At 41.4% G+C, this 19385-nt stretch overlaps 1 protein-coding gene across 6 annotated transcripts in view; it reads left to right on the top strand.

Moving 5' to 3' along the window:
• The window catches only part of Enox1 (ecto-NOX disulfide-thiol exchanger 1), a 547589-nt gene that overhangs the window by 146349 nt on the left and 381855 nt on the right, over positions 1-19385 (top strand). For 4 of the 6 annotated variants that reach the window (XM_034498830.2, XM_076930694.1, XM_076930695.1 and 1 more), the window contains exon 3: positions 2593-2662. The gene's annotated coding sequence lies outside the window, so the exon portion shown is untranslated. The remainder of the gene's footprint in view (positions 1-2592; positions 2663-19385) is intronic. The other 2 variants (XM_076930693.1, XM_034498831.2) reach the window with 1 other exon arrangement.

Below are 19385 nucleotides of genomic sequence, written 5' to 3'. Positions count from 1 at the left end.
AGAAGGGTGACATCTAACTGCATACAATTATGATCCTTGTGGTAGCTGGCTCTCTTCCACTTGGTCCAGTGTACGAGATTGGTCAAATTCTCAGGTCGGCGGAAGGTGGCACAATTCCTGCTCCAAACTATCATTCACTGTCCCATCCTCTACTGGGCATCACTGCCACGCTTGCTTGCTCTTTCTTTCTCTTTTGCTGTCTGTTACCCAAGCAGCATCTTTTCCCCTAATGATTGAAGGCAGTGTCTCTGCCTTTCTCCAGTGATGGTCTCTCCCCTCCCCTGAGCTCCTTCCAGACTTGTCAGCTTGGCAATCTGCCCCTGAGGCTTTGGTTTGTTGTTGACCAGTCTGTTTTACAAAGGACTCTTGCAGAGCAAGCTGGAAATTTTGAACATCTCCTTTGGATGTGAATAATTCCCTTTATGTTTATTAAATAACTCGAGTACAAAAATATAGGATCATTTTTATTGAAATAGATTTTCTCAGAGATGAATCTCAAGATTGATTATCCAATACCAAGTGGCCAGCCACTGAAATCATGTACATACAATGATGTTATATGGACTGAGCAGTTTTATTTGTTTAGGAATAAATATTCATATATATGTAACAACAGCTAAAGAAGTTGAGGCCATGAATTTGTGAGAGATCAAGGAAATGATGTAATTACATTTTAATTCCAGAAAAGAGAGAGAAAATATAAATTGAGTATCTCCAATCTAAAAATGTAAGCAAATTCACTTTGACATTATGCCACAAGTAGGGAATTTCAACCTTAATCTAATGTGGTAAGTTCTAGGCAAAGACAGGTGTATTAATTAAATAAATATATGTATATATTTAATTGTATCTAGGCTTTAAGTACAAGGCGAATGTGTGTATGCATGTGTATTTGTATGTATGTGTGTCTCAGTCTATTTATCTGTCCATCTGTATATATTTATATGTGTATACACACACACACACACACACACACACACACACACACACACACACACACACACACAGAGTTTCCTAAGTCTGAGAAAAACAAATATAAAGCAAATCTGATCCCAGGCATTAGGTATAAGGGATAGTCATCCAGTGTTTCAGAGGAGCCATATTGTGTTATGATGGGAAAACTGAGGTCCCCGATGCTTAAATGATGATGCTGAGACCTACTGGTCCAGGGCTGGGCTAGCCCAGAAGTCCAGTCCTGTGACAGGGACCTTCTGCCCCTCCATGGCCAGATGACTTCTAAGACTTTACTGGCTGGCTTCTTCAAGTTGTCCAGGCTCTTGGAACTCTTGTTTTCTGTCCCTAGGATTGAGGTCAGAGTGAGAATTTTATTGGCTACTGTGGAGACACACACAAGTGTGTGTATACATATGCATAGTCCACAGGAAGCGGCAAGGCAAAGCAATCTGGCCCCTTTTGGTTGTGCCTTACTACAAGCAGCTGCCAATGTTCACCAGAATCCTGACATATAACATATTTTACTGATACTGACAATTCTAAACATTTCTCACTTTTTATGCATGGACATTGCAGAAATATAGGAACTGAATGCATATTTCTGTATTTATTATATAGAATAAAAAATACCATTCTGTCACTGTATCTTTTTCAAAAGACCAAAAAATGTCATTATTTGTTCTTTTGACCTCCCCACCGGCCCGGCCCCCCAGCTTCTTTGCAGGGAACCTCAGAAGAAGCTGGGTTTGTTGTTACAATAGCGGTCTTGTTTCCTATAATGGGCACTTGTTTAAACAAAGAAATACTTATCAGGGGAAATGATAACTGTGATAAATTGCCAGGGCTTTCATGTTTCCTTGCTGTTTTCTGTTGCTGCTAAATCAGTCTGAACAAAACGGAACTGCGTGGTCTTCCCAGCAGAGCCTCTTTTTCCCCACTGATTATTTATACATTTCCCCTCTTCTTGGACCCTATTCATTTGTTCCACATCCCAGGTATTAATCTCCTATTTGTTCCCTACTATTTACGTGTATTCCCACAGGGATTCTACTCCACATCTTTTAATGTTTTACTCCATTCGCCTTTCTTCCTTTGCGTCTGGTATTGAAAACAGCTGCCATAGAAATGTGTCCCTGTTCCCTGCCCAGAAGCCCCACCCATGGGAGAATTAATACCCACGAGAGCTGCTATGCTTGATTGGCAAGCAACAAGTGTGCATACCACGGTGCAAAAAAGGTGCTGTAGAGTTATGTGCACATACACACACCTTTTGTCTTTACAACCCATTGTTATAGTGTCTTGGACTTCCAGTGACAGCAGAGCATGTTTACAATGTCTTCTGGCTGTCAGGCCCTGGCTCAGCCTCTCCTAATTTTCCACTTAAATGCCAGTGCTGATACAGGAAAAGACAAAGTATTATACGTGAAGAATAAGACTGAGAAGCTTTTGTGGGATTCCTAGAGGAATTTACTTGATTACAAGGTTGGTAGGGCTAAATTGACAATGACTGTCACCAGCTAACACTGGTTTTCTGTGCAGTCAAGAATCAAGCCAGCTCCTGTGGCCAGTGCTTTTCAGAATGCTTGGAATTTGTCGTCCGTCTTCTGTCTAGTAACTTTCATTTTCCTATCTTCGTAGACTGTGACTCCCAGAAATTGATGACCTTGTTTGGTGATTGGTGGAGGAAGGCAGAACACACCCCATGTGAGTAAGTAACTGAATGCTGGGGGAGTCTTCTAGTGTTGGATTCTGGATTTCCTTGTTTTTATTTATGTGTTTGCTTGTTTGTTTGTTTATTGATGGAGGTTTGGAATAGACAGATAGGCAATGACAGGTAGTAGCAGGAATCCCTTACTTCAGTAACTTATTTTATCTAAGATGAGTGACAGCTAAGCACAAAGTATGGAGACCTCTGGGAAGTGAGCAGGAGGACACACATGCTACTTAGCCATCCACACATGTAATTCTCTGCCAGGTCAAGAATAAAACACAGACTCCCAGAATGGTGACATGGGAGAAGGTAGTATTATGAGTGTTCATTGAAAACATTTAACTCAAAATGAAGAATTTGAATGTGAAAACAAGCTCAGTGTGTATAGTAATAAAGCATTCCATACAAATGCTGTACTGGTTGATTGTGGAAATAATACTTGGTTTCAGTGTGGATGTGGCTCTATTTCCCTGAATAATTTGCAGATAGGACTTTGTACAAGATGCTTTTCCATCTTTCTACAGACTCATGCTCTCATTTGGGTTCCCAATACTCTTGTAGTTTGTGAACTAGAGGAGGCGTACACAAGTGACTTAAGGCGCCAGGGAGGCAAGTACATCTTTATTCAAGCTGGGAAAGGATCTGGGCTTATCCGACTTCCTCTGTCCCAGGAAGGAAGTATTCTGAAGCTCACTAGTTGATTGCAGAGGGTATGTAAGTTTGCCTCTATGTACAGGTTTACCCACGGTGGCATTTTCCACTCTGAAAGACAGTATTTTGCTGCCAGAAGCTGCAGTCTAGTAATCTAGATTTTAGCAATAAACACTGAGAGAAAATAAAGTAAAACATATATGTAAGAGGATATGTGTTATGATGTTAATGAAGCTGGTAACAATGTAGAAACTTAAATGTTCTCACATAAAGGAATGTTTAAATAAGTTATGGCCCCTTCTAAAGTACAGAGTTATTATAGCCATTACAGACAAGCTTTTAAAGGCCGTTTAACAGAATGGGGAAACAGATTATCATAAGTGAATAAAGCAAAGGTTTCCCAATGATATTTATGATATGAACCCATTTTATAAAGAGAAAAACAATTGCTGAGGAAGAGACCGGAGCGAAGTACCACTTTCACAGCACCAATGGTGACAATTGGATGAAACCTGAAGTGACAGTTTTGGATGACAATGCAAAGTAGCGTTTTTTGTGTGTTTGTTACTTTTCCTGTAAATAAATGCTGTCCAGTGAGCAAATGTTAGGAGATTTTGTGCATGCACCCACACAGCTCTTTAGCACTCCGACAAAAGCTCACAGCTAAGTGAGCCTTTGCCTCTGTGCACATGAGTTTCCTTGTAAAGCTGGATCTTCAGGTTTTTGATTAAACAGAAATGAAAGCTTCCTGGGAAGATGGATGAACAGTGGAATGCTTAACTGGAGTATGTTTCCATCATGTTTCTTAACACAGTAGGACATCCTACTTTCACCAGTGTTGTTCCTGTCTTGGTCACTGAATGCTTTGGTTATACCAGTGCTGAGCATCTTCTTGAAGGACTAGACAGATAACCTGAGGGGCTGAGGCGTGATGTAGTGAAGGGTGAGGGCAATGCAGAGGCAAGGAGACTCCGCTTTCTGTTGGCTGTCCAGTGTCTCAAACTGACGTGCTGGGGCCTCTGAAGATGATCCCCATGGTAGGAGGACGCTCACAGCTTCTTTGAGCTAATAGTAGCCCTGCCCTGTCCACCCTTCAATTCAAATACAAAACAGACAAAAAGAAGCATACCCTGAGAAGAAAATAGGGAGGCTTGGGAGTAAGCCCAGTAAAGTGTGAGAAGTTTAAAGAATTTCTCAAAAATCCAATACAGCATGATGTAGCTAGAGTTAATTAAAAGAAGCTAGCAGGAGTCAGAATCAAATTCTCCTCTTAGAACCAACAGTTGGTAGCCTGGATTTTTGTGAGGGAAGGTGACTTGGAAAAGCTCACTGGCAGCTTTCAAATTAAATAAATGGGGTAACTAATCAAAGAAGGAAGCGTCTACTAGACACTCACTTTATACACTCAATTACTTTTTATTTATGCTTCAGTTTCCTGTAAGAATTTCTTAAATTGGCTGTGAAGTAGCTGATGTGCAGCCTTTGTAACCTGGACAGATCTGGTGTGGAGGGAAAAAGAAGTGGCGGCGTGCAGCGTTTTAGAGTGGAAGCCATTAGCACGTCGTGATGTCGAGTCTGCAGAAATGAACCGGTTCAATGGAAATGTAAAGGCCAATTAGTGCGTCTATGAAAATCAATTAGTTAACAACCATCAAAATTAAAAACATATATTTCTAGGTTATTATAGATGGGCCTTGCCAATCTTTCTCACTGGGGGCCATTAAAAAGCCTTATAGACCAAACAAATGAGCGTTCGAATGCTGGAGAACAGAAGGGATGCCTACAGGCACTGGAGGATAACGTGATGGTGAGTTCCCTGTCATCTACCAGCTCTGCCATTGATGCCGAAAACCTCTACTTCATCTGGGGTCACAAGCTGTCCCCTTGAGAAAGCCAGCTAACCTGAACCGAATCAACACAGGAAAAGCCCACACCAAGAAGTTATAGTCGAGCAAACAAGAGCAACATTCAAGACGAGTTTTTGAACAGAATAGGAGAAAAAGCAACGCTCTACCCGTGAAATAAGCAGGAGGGTAGTGAACGGCTCACCAGAAGCGATGGGAAGCAAAGGGAAGTGGTACCCTGTGCCGCAAATGCTCAGAAAAGAGTAAGAAAGAAGCAAGAATGCTGAGCCAAAATAACCCTCAGGGGTGAGGGTGAGCAACAGCAGACCCGGCCTACACAGCTGAAGAAAGTTCTCTCTGAAGGAAGGAAACAGTTAAAGAGAGGACATTGGGAACCCAGGAGGGAAGAAAGAAGAGTCACCAAAACCATGGCCAAATGTTACAAGCATCCCACTCCTTCTGAGGCCTGTAAATTTATGTATGGTGTTGAAATGATGATGGTGCTACTGCATCATGTCTATCCAAGACAATGTAGAAAGCTGTTGAGTATATTTTACACGAGAATGCAGAAATACCAAGACAAATCTTCTGGACTTCACTAAGGTTGGTAAAATGCCACCAATAAGACTATCTGTCACGTACACATATGCACAGTACCCAGAGTAAGCACTAGAAATTGTGCAGAGAAAAACATTAAGACAACATGGAATTCTATATTTCTAACCCACTTGAAAAACAAATATACAATAGAAAAAAATGAGAATTGGAAAAAAATAAGATGGTAAACTTACAACCAAACAACAGTAGTCAGTGGAATAAATTCAAGTAAAGGCTTCAAGTGTCAGGGTAGACTTTAAAACTAGCAAATGTGTGTATTATAGGAAATGCACCCCAGGGCTAGAGAGATGGGCCACAGTTGAGAGCACTAGCTGCTCTTGGTGAGGACCTGGCTGCAAGCACTCATAGCAGTTTACTACTCTCTGTAACTCTAGTTCCAGGGATCTGATCTGAAAGCCATCCACGGGCTTTCATGGAAATGAGCCATACATGTAGTGAAAATACATACATGCAGGAAAACAGTTATACACATAAAAGTGAATAATTTTTTTAAACGAAATATACTTTGGACATATTATACGCAAATGAAGAACTGTGCCAGCGTATTTTGCAGGCAGGATACTATTGTAGATCAAAGGGTTCATAGCTGGGTTCCTGTTTATGTAACTAGTTTAGTAGCAGGACAAGTGCCTTCCTACGCTAGCATATATGCGTGAAAGCTCTACGTAGGCACCAGCTCCCAGGGGGATGTAACCCTTTCCAGGTCCTCCAAATGTCACTTGTTGACAAGAGATTTCCAGTGGGGGCTCTGTCTCCCCATTATTTGGTGATTTTATTTAGTATATGGGAGTGACTTTAAAAACTCCTGGGCCTCTCTTTGTTGAGAGGGTTTAGATGACTGATTTCATCTCACTTGGTAGTTTTCTGTTTAGAATTTTCTCTCTTCTTAAAACAATTATTACATTTTAACATACTGGTGTACGTGTGCGTGTGCATGTGCATGTGTGTACATGCACTGCATTGCAGATATGAAGGTCAGAGGATATTATTCAAGAGTCAGTACTCTCCTTTGTCCATGTGGGTCCTGGTACCAAGGCCATATTTCAGGTGCTCTTAGCTGCTGAGCCAACTCACTGCAACCCCTTCTACTGAGTAATTATTTTTCTAGATTATGTGCTTCAAGGAATTTATCTTTTTTTCTAACACTGCCTTCTTCATTTGCGTATAATAGCCTCTTGACATTTTAATTTCTGTGGCTTTCCTTGTAATGGCTTTCTTTTTGAAGTTGCATGTTCTTTTTTTCTCAGTTCATCTGGGTCATTGGTTCTCAATCTATGGCTCCCGACTCCTTTGGCTGGGGGTCACATATCAGATATTATGCATAGCAGATATGTACATTATGATTCATAATAGTAGCAAAATTACAGTTATGAAATAACAATGAAATAATTTTATGGCTGGAGGGGTCAACACAACATGTAGAACTGTATTAAAGGATCACAGCATTGGGAGGATTGAGAACCACTGATCTAGGTAAAGATTTGTTAGTTCCATTGAACTTCTCAAAAAGTATTTTTACTTTATGCTTCAAAGATATTGTCATTGGGAGATTATTTACATACCAGAGAATTTCCTCAGAGTTTATAAGCATGTATGTACAAAGTTGTGCAACAATTATAATGATCTAATTTTAGAACATTTTCAGCAACAGGATGGTACTGACCTACTGACCTACTGGCTTTCTTTCATAGTTTTCAGAGGTGCTACCGAAGGAGAAAAATAATTATCAGTCTTACCCAGTTGTGAGTCCTGCTAGCCATAATATCAGCTGGCCCAGTAAAACATGCCCACTGATGTAATAGTGGCATGACCATTAGGAGAGTAACCAACTACCTTCTGATAGATTTAAGTCCTGTTCCCCAAGGTGAAACCCTTATCTGAGCAAGAACTTGTGACTAGACAGGCCATAGGCGCTAATGGAGAATGTAGCACTATTCTGATACATGGGTCTCTTTTAAAGCAAAATTCTAATGACTAGTTATTTCCATACATTAATGCCCCTCTTAGCTTGCATTAGACAAGCTTCTATTTGCAGTAGATGGTGCTTAACACAGAGACCTACAATTCTCTGACCAAGCTTCAGAGAATAAGAGACTATAGAATGCTTGGCTCTAAATGGGACATCTGTGTTATACCCTTCCTCCCAAGGCTCAGGGATCATTGTGGAAGAGGGAACAGAAAGAGTCTTGGGGGCAACGAACAAATATAAGGAAACAGTATTTTCTGGACACTGCAGGACAGCTGCAAAGGTGAACTTACAGTGATTGTTTCACCAAGCCGAAGCCCTTTGCAAGTTCAAGCCAGACCAAACCCTAGTATGGAGAAGGAAAGTGGGCACGGAGTCCCAGACCTAGCTGAGGATATTAGCAATTGATAGCTGCTGGAAGCAGGAGAGTCCTTGTTCCTTAAGATTGGTGCTCTGGTAATTCAGGCATACTCCGGAGAATCCAAGAATACTTGGGTAGCACAAATTGAACTTTATATACAAAACATATCAAAACAAAACAACACAGAAGTTAGGGAACTGGGAAGCAGATGGAGGGAGTGAATTTGATCAAAGCACAATGTACCAATTTTCAAAGAAGTACTACAAATTTTTAACATACTTATTTTATTTTTATTTATAAGTCTGTTTGACAGTGTAGTCATACAGATGTGTGTGGATCACCAAGAAGGCCAGACGAGGGCATCAGAGACCCTGGGACTGTAGTATTTACAGGTGGTTGGAAGCTACCAGTCATAGGTTCTAGGAAACTAACTCTGGTCCTCTGCAAGAGCAGCAAACACTCTTAACCATGTCTTCAGAACCGAAACCAATTTTTAATTGCTTAGATATATAGGTTCAGTATAAGGTAGCTTTATTGATGGTGCTGTAGAGCTAAGTATAAGTCCATTGTAAGAGAATGACATGAGTGTTTCTTGCATCCTGTTTATGAAACCCAGTTCTACAGTGTGGTAGACAGCACAGTTATTCAATATAGCTAATTTATTTTGAGAATCATGGCATTAAATCTCATTGAGAAAAACACTAAGAGTCTGGTATCTACAATAGCTTCAGTTGTTTAAGCCACCAATTATGTTATTTCTGTTCACTTACATCCGCGTGTGGCTGTGTGTCTATCCACGAGTAACAGTCCAATTCCTTTCCTAATTCTCTATTTTCATGTGTGTGATCTTAGAAATTGAGCCCAGGACATTACGCATGGTGAGAAGCATAAGCTTCTGCCACTGAAGTGCATTTGCAGCTGTCTCACATTCTCAATCGGGGGGGAAAAAAAGGTTTTGGTGTAAATCTGTGGTTTCTTTGCTAAAGTTCTTACCTGTCAGATCATCTGGTCTCTGTGAGAGCTGCTCCTCTACTGACTTGTAAGAGCATCTTATCAACAGAGCTCTGCCTGTCCTCCCGGACGATGTCTACAGCCAGCTTCTACAGCAGTCAGAATGGCTTTCGTCTGGCTTCCTTTCCAGTGTTCATCCCGCATCAGCTCTGCTCATGAAGTACATTTCCAAGAACTCTTTAATATCATAGCATAAGTAGTCATGTGTAAAGATGACCACGATTGCACAGATATGAAAGAGTTCTAAAAACCCTTCGGAGTTATCGAAGTGGGGAAAGAAAACATTCTGAATGTGCTGCCAGACACTTAGTTAGCACGGAAAGCATGGGCAGAATGTGTGTTCACGAGCCCAGTGTTGTTAAGTTGGAAGGCAATGTAACACTGCAGGAACTCATGAAGAAGCATGAGGTACCGTGCCAGGGGCGAGCCTGAGCCCCCAGGCAAGGCTGCCAGCCCTGGGAAGGCTTGCATGTTTCCCAAACTCTACACATCATTGATTGTTAAGCCACACCCAGTAGTTGCCAACACTATTGTGTAATATGGCTTTGCCCAAGAAGCATTGTTGAATACATTGGAACAACTTGCTCTGTTGAAAGAAGTTGAATTACGTGGTGTAATGTGTTTTGATCTGAAGTGGCTAAAAAAAAAAAATTTGCTGACTTAAGATATGTAAAATGTAAGAAATGTGTGTTTCTAATAAGGTTGAGGAGTCAGCTGTACTTCAGGGAGTAACATAGGTCTTCATAGTCATCTATGTAGCCCTTGGGGGGAGAGAGAGAGAGAGAGAGAGAGAGAGAGAGAGAGAGAGAGAGAGAGAGAGAGAGAGAGAGAGAGAGAACATGGTTTGTTTGTGACTTGATTTCTCTTATTATGAAGTAAATCTGAAATGGTGATTGCATTCAGACATCCAGAGGAGCCAGAATCAGATGTATGACAGAGGCATGTTTGCAAAATTCCCTTTTCCATCCCTTCATGTATGTCAGGCATTTAACCTTAAACATTTACACTTAAGGAATATTCTAAGCATTGTGACTCTTGATACCTGACAGATGGATTTATGATTCTGTGTGTGTGTGTGTGTGTGTGTGTCTGTGTGTATGTGTGGAGCAGAGCCAAGGTGGGGCAAGAGGTATTTCATGGGGAACCTGTGTTGGAGTCTCATTAGTCAAAATGGGAAAACAGGGGACCTTCTAACTCAGTTTCTCATATATTTTACCCCAACATTTGTAAATTAAAATTTAATAAAGCTCTCTCAAGGGGGAGCAAGAGATGGCTGCCTCGCCACACTTACTGGACTGTTTCTATAGGGTATTTCTATGCTGGCTTAAAAATTGCTGGCAGCCTGGAACTCTGTTGAGTGTTTTCCTCAGTGCCACAACAGCTTCACCATCATCCTGCTTTAAAATTGTCTCAACTTGACAGCTTACTCGCAGCTGAAATCCATATGCTCACTAGTATTTTATACAGGTTCGTTCTTTGGCAATGAAGGATTTACTGTTAATATCTACACTGGGAAGTTGATACTTTGTTTTCTAATAATTTGCCTTTTCTGGTAACTAGTAAATGAGAATTGAATAATAAGATCATGAACTTGTGGGAAATATTTTAATTTGAAAGGCCCAGAGGAGAAAACCACTGGTGTCTGTTTCGTAACTTTGCAGTTTCATCTGTGTGAGCTGCCTGTGCCCTCCTATGATTAGCTAATGCTATCCCACAATGCAAAACTTAAAAAAAAAAGTGACACGGAAGACCTAAGCAAGTAAATGTATGCTAATTAATCACTGTGTAAATAACTCTGTGTTCTTAAGGGAAAATAAAAATTTTCTAAATTCACTTAGTGTAGAACATATCACAAGGTCAGTTTGAAATAGTGCCAAACCTTTATCTTCTGGGCATGTTGGGATTCAAGCTCCCTGAGACAAATTTATTTGTCTGTGGGATGTGTGCTTGAGGAGAGATGGGAGCAGGAAGCGATGGCGAGTGGACAAATATAAACATACACAGTGTTGAATATAAAGGAAGAGTAGCCATGTGCATGAGATCAGCAGGTTCCTTGTTTCAGAGAGCTACAGCCCATTCATCATGTGCAAAATGCTGGGAAACCATTACACAAATGCCAGGAGTGCTGTGGTTTTATAATAACACATCGGAGGTGACGTCTGGACCTTTCCTGGATCGTCAGAGCAGATGGTTGATCCCATGTGTGGGAACAAGCCCTTTCCAATTCCCAACATTTGGAAAATCTGCCATGTTAATTTGAAATAGATGAAAATGTTAACAGAATTTTTCACAAACTCATGAGAGGCTAAAACGATTCAAGACCGTGGAAGATTGGAATTTATTTTCTGATAAAACAGCTCTACAAATCTACACATGTATTTAAAATTCGGACAAATATACTTACGTCTTCACTGAATCTATAGGTGACGTGCATGGTGAAGCGTCTAAGAGTACAGGGGACTGATGCTTTTCCTACTTTAGTAATGGCCAGTTTCAGAATTAGTGTTGCTGTACCTTACGTTAATTCTTGTGCCATAACGAAATAATAGTCATCCCTTTTCAATGCAATTATAATTGGGTTCAAGTGTAAATGATTAAAAGAAAATGGTGAGGTCTGTGTTAGAAATAAGAGTGATAATTTTCTCAGTTGCAGGTGTGAGGTTGCATGGTGCAACCTGTGCTGTACTCCATGACTGCTTTGCCTTTTCCATTTGAGTCTTAGTCTAAGGGCTGTTGACAGGAGCCAAGGGGACAGCATTAGGGTGGTGGTGGTGCAGTCTCTGGAAAGACAAAGTCACTTATCCATGACAGTGTAACTCTTGGCTTTGTTCATTATGCTCAGAAGTAAACTATCTATAAAAATATTAATGGGGGATCCAATATCTATTTTATCAAATTTGAACCAGTGGGTAGAATTTATGAACACAATACAAAAATATATTAAAGGTATTTTTTCTGGTTGTGTGTGTGTGTGTGTATTTTTACTTGAAGGTGTGTGTGTGTGTGTATTTTTACTTGAACGTGTGTGTGTGTGTTTACTTGAAGGTGTGTGTGTATATGTACATATGGAGCCCAGAGTTTGATGTTAAGAACAATCCTTCATCCCTATGCCTTATTTATTGATGAAGATTCTTTCAGTTAAACCCAGAGCTCACTGACATGGCTAGTCCACCTAGCCAGCTTGCTCTGAGTTTCTTCAGGCTCTGCCTTTAAAGGCTAGAATTACTTTTCCATCCACCCTGCATTTTTATGAGCTTTGGGAATCCAAACTCTGGCCCTCATGCTTGTATAGGAAGCACTTCAACCATAGAGTGGTCTCCCCAACCGATAAAGGACTTTTAAGATATCGTCCTGCATAGTTACAAATGAGTTACTTAGGGGAAGACAAGTCTAATCAATATCTCGTGCAGAAGTGCAAGGGAGGAAAAAAGACTTTCAACCATAGAGAGTCACAAATAAAGTAACCAATTGTGGTCTGTGGGTTTGGTGGCCATGAAGATGAGCAGTATCTGTATGTATCAACATGATCATAAAAAAGGCACAGAGGTTGGGGAAAATATTGGATGAAAGAATGGCCTATAGCTTGCAGGGACTGGATCTCCTGCACTGATTGACTGCCTGCTCCATGGCAGGCAGTCTGTGGGGCATTTTATTGATATTGTGAAAAGAGAACAAAGAAAGGTAGATAGCAGGGTGATGGGCAGAGAGGAGAGATCAGGAGGGAAATACATGTGATGAACAGGAGGAGGGCAGCTCCCATCCATGTTAGCAAAGAGACCATCTCCAGGATTACCTGTTTTACTCAGGGTATCAGGAGAGGAGGGCTTCCGTGGCTGTTACCTGTTACTCAGCGCTGGCTTGGGCCGCTTTTGTGCTTGTGCATAGTATATGAGGCCTGAGGCAGGTCTGTAGTTCCTGTGTGGGATGAGGGAGGATAAGAAGGGGGTGGTGGACATTAGGAGTATGTCTGTTTATTCATCAATCTGTCCATCCAGGCACCCTCCCACCTGTCTAATTCAAGAAGCAGACAGTGGTTCTCAGTTGACAGTTGTTCTCAGCTATCTCTTCCTGTGATCAGCAGCCCCAGCCCCTGTGATGCACTCATTCTAACTACATCTGTGTCCAGTGCTGTGCCTCAGAGCATGTTTGTAATGATGCCTCCAAGTCACCAAAACTAAATAGCAGCCATGATATCTCTTAGTGAAGGTATACACTGGCAAAAGACACTCTACAAAGATTTTCATCCCGCCATTAAGTTGGTGGTATGTTGGGAAAATAAGTCATTTGTTAGTTATCATTGTATCTTTGACATCTAGAACAATTTTATATCATATACATATATATTATTGTGAAAAGAGAACAAAGAAAGGTGGTATGTTGGTAATTATATATATACTATATATTCTAATTATATATATATATTATATATGCATATGATATAAAATGTGTGTGTGTGTGTGATATTTGGCATATAGATAGTAACAAGGATGATTTAAATTTCCAGTTGGTCATATTGTGTGATATTCAGACTCCTCCTTTTCAGAAATGTCACACGACTGTGTCCATGCTCTTACCCATCCTCCACCCTCAAAAGGAGATGGCACTTTCATGTCCTGAATTAGAAAATCAGATGCTGAGGCTTAAGTCATAGCTCAATAATGGAGCTGCTTACTTAATGCATTGGGCCCTGGGTACTATCCACAGCAACACACACACACACACACACACACACACACACACACACACAGAGTTACATACACTTCAGTTAATGAGATGTCTTCAATAATGAAGAGGGTATGTTTAGAAACAGGTCTCTGCTCCCGGCTTTCCTGGATGGTCACAGCACCTGCCTGACTGCCCTCATCCTTCTGTAATATCCTATGCTTGCAGTGAGGTTTGGCAAATTGACACACAAGATCAGCCCTCCATAAGCCTTCCTTACCTGAACTTTGCTTGGACCTCCTCACATCAACCAAGGTCCAGCACTTACCCTGGATGGGACTAAATGTTTCTCCAGTAAAATGAGCATCATCCTCTTGCTGAAGAGGCTATGGGGTCTTGAGTCTGAGGACTGTAATGTTAGAGACTGGCAATTGTGTGAGCTATGGTGTCCATAGTGGTAGCATGCGTATGATACTGTATGCTCTGCAGAATCATTTAGTTGAGGCGTATGAAACACTGCTTGGTGTCCTGGGAATTTTTGAGCATGATGTTCTCAAGGGCCAGGGGTGTCTGTGTTCATACCCACCTGTGACAGTGTTGCTCCAGGGCATGTGTTAAATTGACACCATTGGTGATAGTTAAAAAAATATAAGGATCTTTTTTTTGCAAATTAAACTCCAGTTTTGTTTACTGATTGCTCTGGGGTAGGGAAACGCCCATTGTGAAGGAGCCTCTGTGTAGAATAAGAGCAAACTACATCTTCTTGGCCCACTTAGTCCAGTGCTTTGATGCCATTATTTTCCTCAGAAACCCTGCATCCTTCCCCATGGAATCCTCACCTCCTCCACGGTGTTCCCCAAGCTCAGCAACACCCCCAGATTTCTATCTAAGACTGATTAAAGTGCCATTAAGACTTGTAAGTGGGCCAGCTATGTCCTCTCAGAAACAGGTATCTGGCTCAGCAGAGTTGGCTGTTCTGCCCCGAAAAAATAACAAAAGTCCTCTGCAGGTCCTTGTCAGCGGCCTCTACAGTCTCTCAGACTGCCTGTGAACCCTTAAAAGGAAGCATATTTAGAGAAATCTTGTTGAGCATTTCCCTCAGTTTAAGCAACATTTCTTAACTTTACACAACCGTATCATAGCATCTTTGGTTTAGTGTTTGCTCTGGGAAGTTATGCTGAGAGTGAGGGGCCATATTTCTTGTCATTTTTCCAGGCTATTCTTTAGCTGTTTCCTGGTTCAAGGGATGCACAGAAGCTGGGGAAGCCGAAAATTCATAGATCTATGCATGAACCATGCAGGTAGAGTAGGCCCAAGGATGTCTGTATTTCTTAACTAGAGAACATACTTGGCTCAACTCCAAGAGCAAAGGTTTGGTATTTTAATGCTATTTTAATTTGATTGAGTATAGGAGATAGAAAAAAGTACTAAGTTAACCAATGTTATTCTTACTCTTCCTATGTGCCCAGCACTGTAGGTTTATTGGTGAAAGCACTGAACTTTGGCCTTAGTAAAGCATATTTTCTTGTCAGAGAAACCAGGCAGATCATGGTCTATCCAGGCATTTTTAGAGAAAACTCATAATATTAGCAATTTGGCTCTGAGATCAAACAAAGCCTAATGTGTAATGTTTCTTGATCATAGCCAACTCTTGGAAATGACTGTGACTTCATGAGAAGAAATGTGTCCAATCAAGTTGTGGAATGGGAAAGAGGTGGGCAAAACAGCCACTAAATAGAACAAGAGCATGGGATGTGTGTCAACATGACACGTAGGGAACCGGGAAGAGGGCGTGCAGGGGGTGCATGCCGTCAGAAAGAAACTGGATAAATCCCAGTAGTGAAGGAGCCAGCATGCACATGCCTAGGGAAAAAAGATGTCAGTGCATCAGGAACAGCAAGTGTGAGGTGTCTGGGGTCCATCCTGGGTAGGGCTCACAGGCTCCTTGTTGATGGGGAGAGATGAGAGACTGAGCAGAAGAGTGACATGGTCTGAGCAGACTTCTAAACCAAGTCCCAACTCCTGAGAATCAGTGTAAGTGATGGCGGCGGGGCCATACACTAGGTAAGTTAGAAGCTGGGAGAGGTGATCCAGATGGTAATCCAAAGCCACAGTGTGGTCCAGGGTAGATAGGGAGGTCTATTCGGAGCCTGGGTTTATGTTGTGTAAGAGCCAATGTGATGTAGAGGTATGTCACAGGAAGAGGGGAGTCAAGGAGGGGACTGATACTTTGGTGTAGAGTTAGACAGACCCAAGGCTTTGTTCTATATCTGGAGGCCCTAACTTCTGTCTTGTTCACGGGAATGGTCAGTGAGGACCACGGTGGCAGGTCCATGTCCTAATTCTTACTCTGTTGCTCGTGCATGGCACAGTGCCTGCTGCACAGCTAGTTCTCAGCCCATGCTTGTGGAATGTGTATCCTTCCCCTCTTCATGATCCACAATCTCTGTAAACCTCTAGAATCTAAACGGTAGCCCCAACTTTACATCTCAGTGTGTAGAAAGTGAAACACGGGGTTTCTGAGGTTTGGAATAGCCAACATTCAGAGGATATCACCACATCGGACACGTATCGCAGCTGCCCATATCGCTTGTTCTGTAGACTGCTGCTGACGTTTGGAATGCCCAGAAAGGACGCTGATTTGCAGCCAACATAATGGATTATTTCTGCCATTTTCATTAAGACTTTGTCATTATGAGTCACTTCTTGAGTGATTCCAAAGTTCCAAAGTAAAGGAAGGACTTCTATGCCTAGATGTAAATTCCAGCTAGTTCCAACTGCATCATTTCAAATGGAAAGGCGCTGTCCCCAGGAGCTTCCCTTCTGCCAGCGTTATTTACTCTGATGATTGCTGCTCTAACATTCTGAAGGACTGTGGAGCTGGGGAAAGCAAATGAGCCTTGACTGAGTTGTGTGGGAATGAGACATGTAATGAAGATCCCAGCTCCCCCATAAATGCTTTGTTCCTCTGCCCCAGATTTCCATGTCTGTATTAACATGACCTGAATGGTGGCTAAGCTAGATGTGGATGTGTTGTGGCATCTCTCTCTCTCTCTCTCTCTCTCTCTCTCTCTCTCTCTCTCTCTTTCATCATTAACAATTTAAAAATCTTTTGAAGGCCAGCGACTGAGTTTAGTTGGGAGTGAACATGAATCTGGTAGAGAACATCAACAGTTCTAAGGTTTGTAGCTTAGAGCTGAGTGGGAAAACCCAGGTACCTTTCCAGGCAAATGTAGAAATCCCACACATGCTGCAGAGGGATCCATAGGACCAGTTGATAAGAGTCTGTCAGGGGATGGGGACTATAGGATTTACACGTGTGTGCAGGGGTTCTTTATCTTCTGTCACAGCATGAGTCTCCATCTCAGACAATGAGTGGCATAGAAAAGAACAGATGCCAATTTGTTGGTGGTTTTTACAATTGATTGTTTAAGAATATGTTTTTGCTTAATTATAGTAATTATGATATATGTTTATTACATATATTTACATAAATTATATATGCATATACATACATACACACATACACACATACACACATATATATGTATATATACACACATATATGTATATATACATATATATATGTATATATATGCATATATGTATATATATATATATATATATATATATATATATATATATATATATAATATGTCCGGGGCCAAGTCCCTAGGGAAGCTGATCTTGAAGCATCCTGTTGATCTGAGAACAGGAGGCCTGCAGTGCTTCTTCCCCCTACATCTGTGAGACGGGAGCAGGTCACAATTTGCATACCTTCCAGCAAGTGCAGGTGAAGCTGAGTGTGACATAGAATCAGGCACAGATCTGATGATTGCTCTGGCTGATGTCACCACTTGTAAACTAGAGACTGTTTTCTTCTTGGGGTTATCATGGAAATCATTGAGTTAACCAGTAGAGGCCAACTAAGGCCTGAGTATCCTAACCACCTTCTATGTAAGCTGACAGTCAGACATTATGTGTCCTCTGTCAGTTCCCATGCTGTCTGCACACAACTCAATATACTAATTAACCTTTTAAACCAAAGCATTTTTAAAAGAAGAACAGTTCAGAAATTGCTGTTATATTACTTGTCATTTTCAGTGGGTTTTTGTTATTGTTTTTTACAAATGTAACTTTCCTTATATAAAGTTGCCATTCTTGACACTTTTTGTGTTTACAGACTAATCTTTCATAGTGTCCTACTGGGCAGCAGTAGTCCAGTTAACCTCTGGCATTTATACTCGCTGACAGTGTAAATGCTCTGTTAAAGAGTTGCTCTACTCCCCTGAACCTCAAATTCCAGACTTCAGAAGGAGCAGGCATATTTGAATGGGCGTATTTCTTCATCTTAGAAAACTTTCATCTGCCTTCTTTCTTTGCATTCCACATCCCTCCCCCAACCCACCCAAGGGCAATTGGAGCTTGTGTTGCTAGGGTCAGTAAGAAGGGACCTTATCCACCTGCCCACTCTCCGGCTGCCACTCTGCTGACTGGCCTTAAAGCTTACATGTTTCAGCCTTTTAACTTGGGACTGTCTGTTTCAGACAGGTTGCAGATTTGACAACAGGAGTATCAGCATCCTTAGTGTAAGATGGGTTTTAAATAGTCCAAGACGTTCTAGTGAGAGTGGCCTGGTAGACTGTGTCAGATGGTGCATGTGAGCACACAAGAACTGGATGGCAGTAGATGGCAAATGTCAGCTGGTCCATCAGGGTGTGAATGCTGCTGTTTTCTAATTCAGTCCTTTCTGATCCTTGCTGAGTGAGGAACGCCCTTTGTTGTTCATCCCAAATTCCCCTCTTAAGTGACCTGGGAAAAACTCCTTGGCTTCATTTCATTTCATTTTATTTCACTGCAGACAAAGTGTTGAGAACATTGCATCTGCCTCCCAGAACCAGAGGGCCCAGGAATCCTCTCCGACACTCTCCTGGCTCACTCTCATCTCCTGAATATTTCATTTCCAAGCCCATCAGTAGATAAGGGAGTGTGAGCATTTTCTTGCTTTGGCCCTTCTCCCTAGAACTCTGTCAGCCCCAGGGATATATTTCAGATAAATCTATAGAATTCCTTTGTTGCCACTGATGAGCCCCCAGGTAGGAAAATGACTCAGTCATCCCTGGCAGTGGTTTCTAGCAGCTCTAGGCCCCTAGTCTCTATGGCAGCAATTATTAGCAAACGTTGTAATCCAATTATAAAAGCAGTTTTTGAAATTAGCTCCCACTTCTCCTGTCAATATATTAACAAAACATTGCAGTTGAGTAAGTAGCATGATGGTTAGTGATTTTTTTTGAGAATGTCAAGTATGTAAAAATACTTAGTAAAACAATTTCTGAAAGCATATGGACATCTGACAAAAGGATAATTATGACACAAACGTCCATTAGAGTGAGATCTGTGGTGTGCTAAAGAATTGTTGACTTTATCAGATTCAGATTTGATGGTCAGAGAGTTTGTGATAAATATTACTGTTCTCAGGGCTCTGCCTCTGAAGACGAGAAGAGGGACCTATCAGATGTCAGCACATTACCTTAAACTGGCTTAGCTGCATCCTGGAGGCTATGTTTAGGAAAATCTTAATCCAGTCACTCATCAGTCCCCTCCTTC

The sequence above is a fragment of the Arvicanthis niloticus genome, chromosome 3, assembly GCF_011762505.2.
Source record: "Arvicanthis niloticus isolate mArvNil1 chromosome 3, mArvNil1.pat.X, whole genome shotgun sequence".
Taxonomy (NCBI): domain Eukaryota; kingdom Metazoa; phylum Chordata; class Mammalia; order Rodentia; family Muridae; genus Arvicanthis; species Arvicanthis niloticus.
This window is presented reverse-complemented; position numbering and strand designations above follow the sequence as displayed.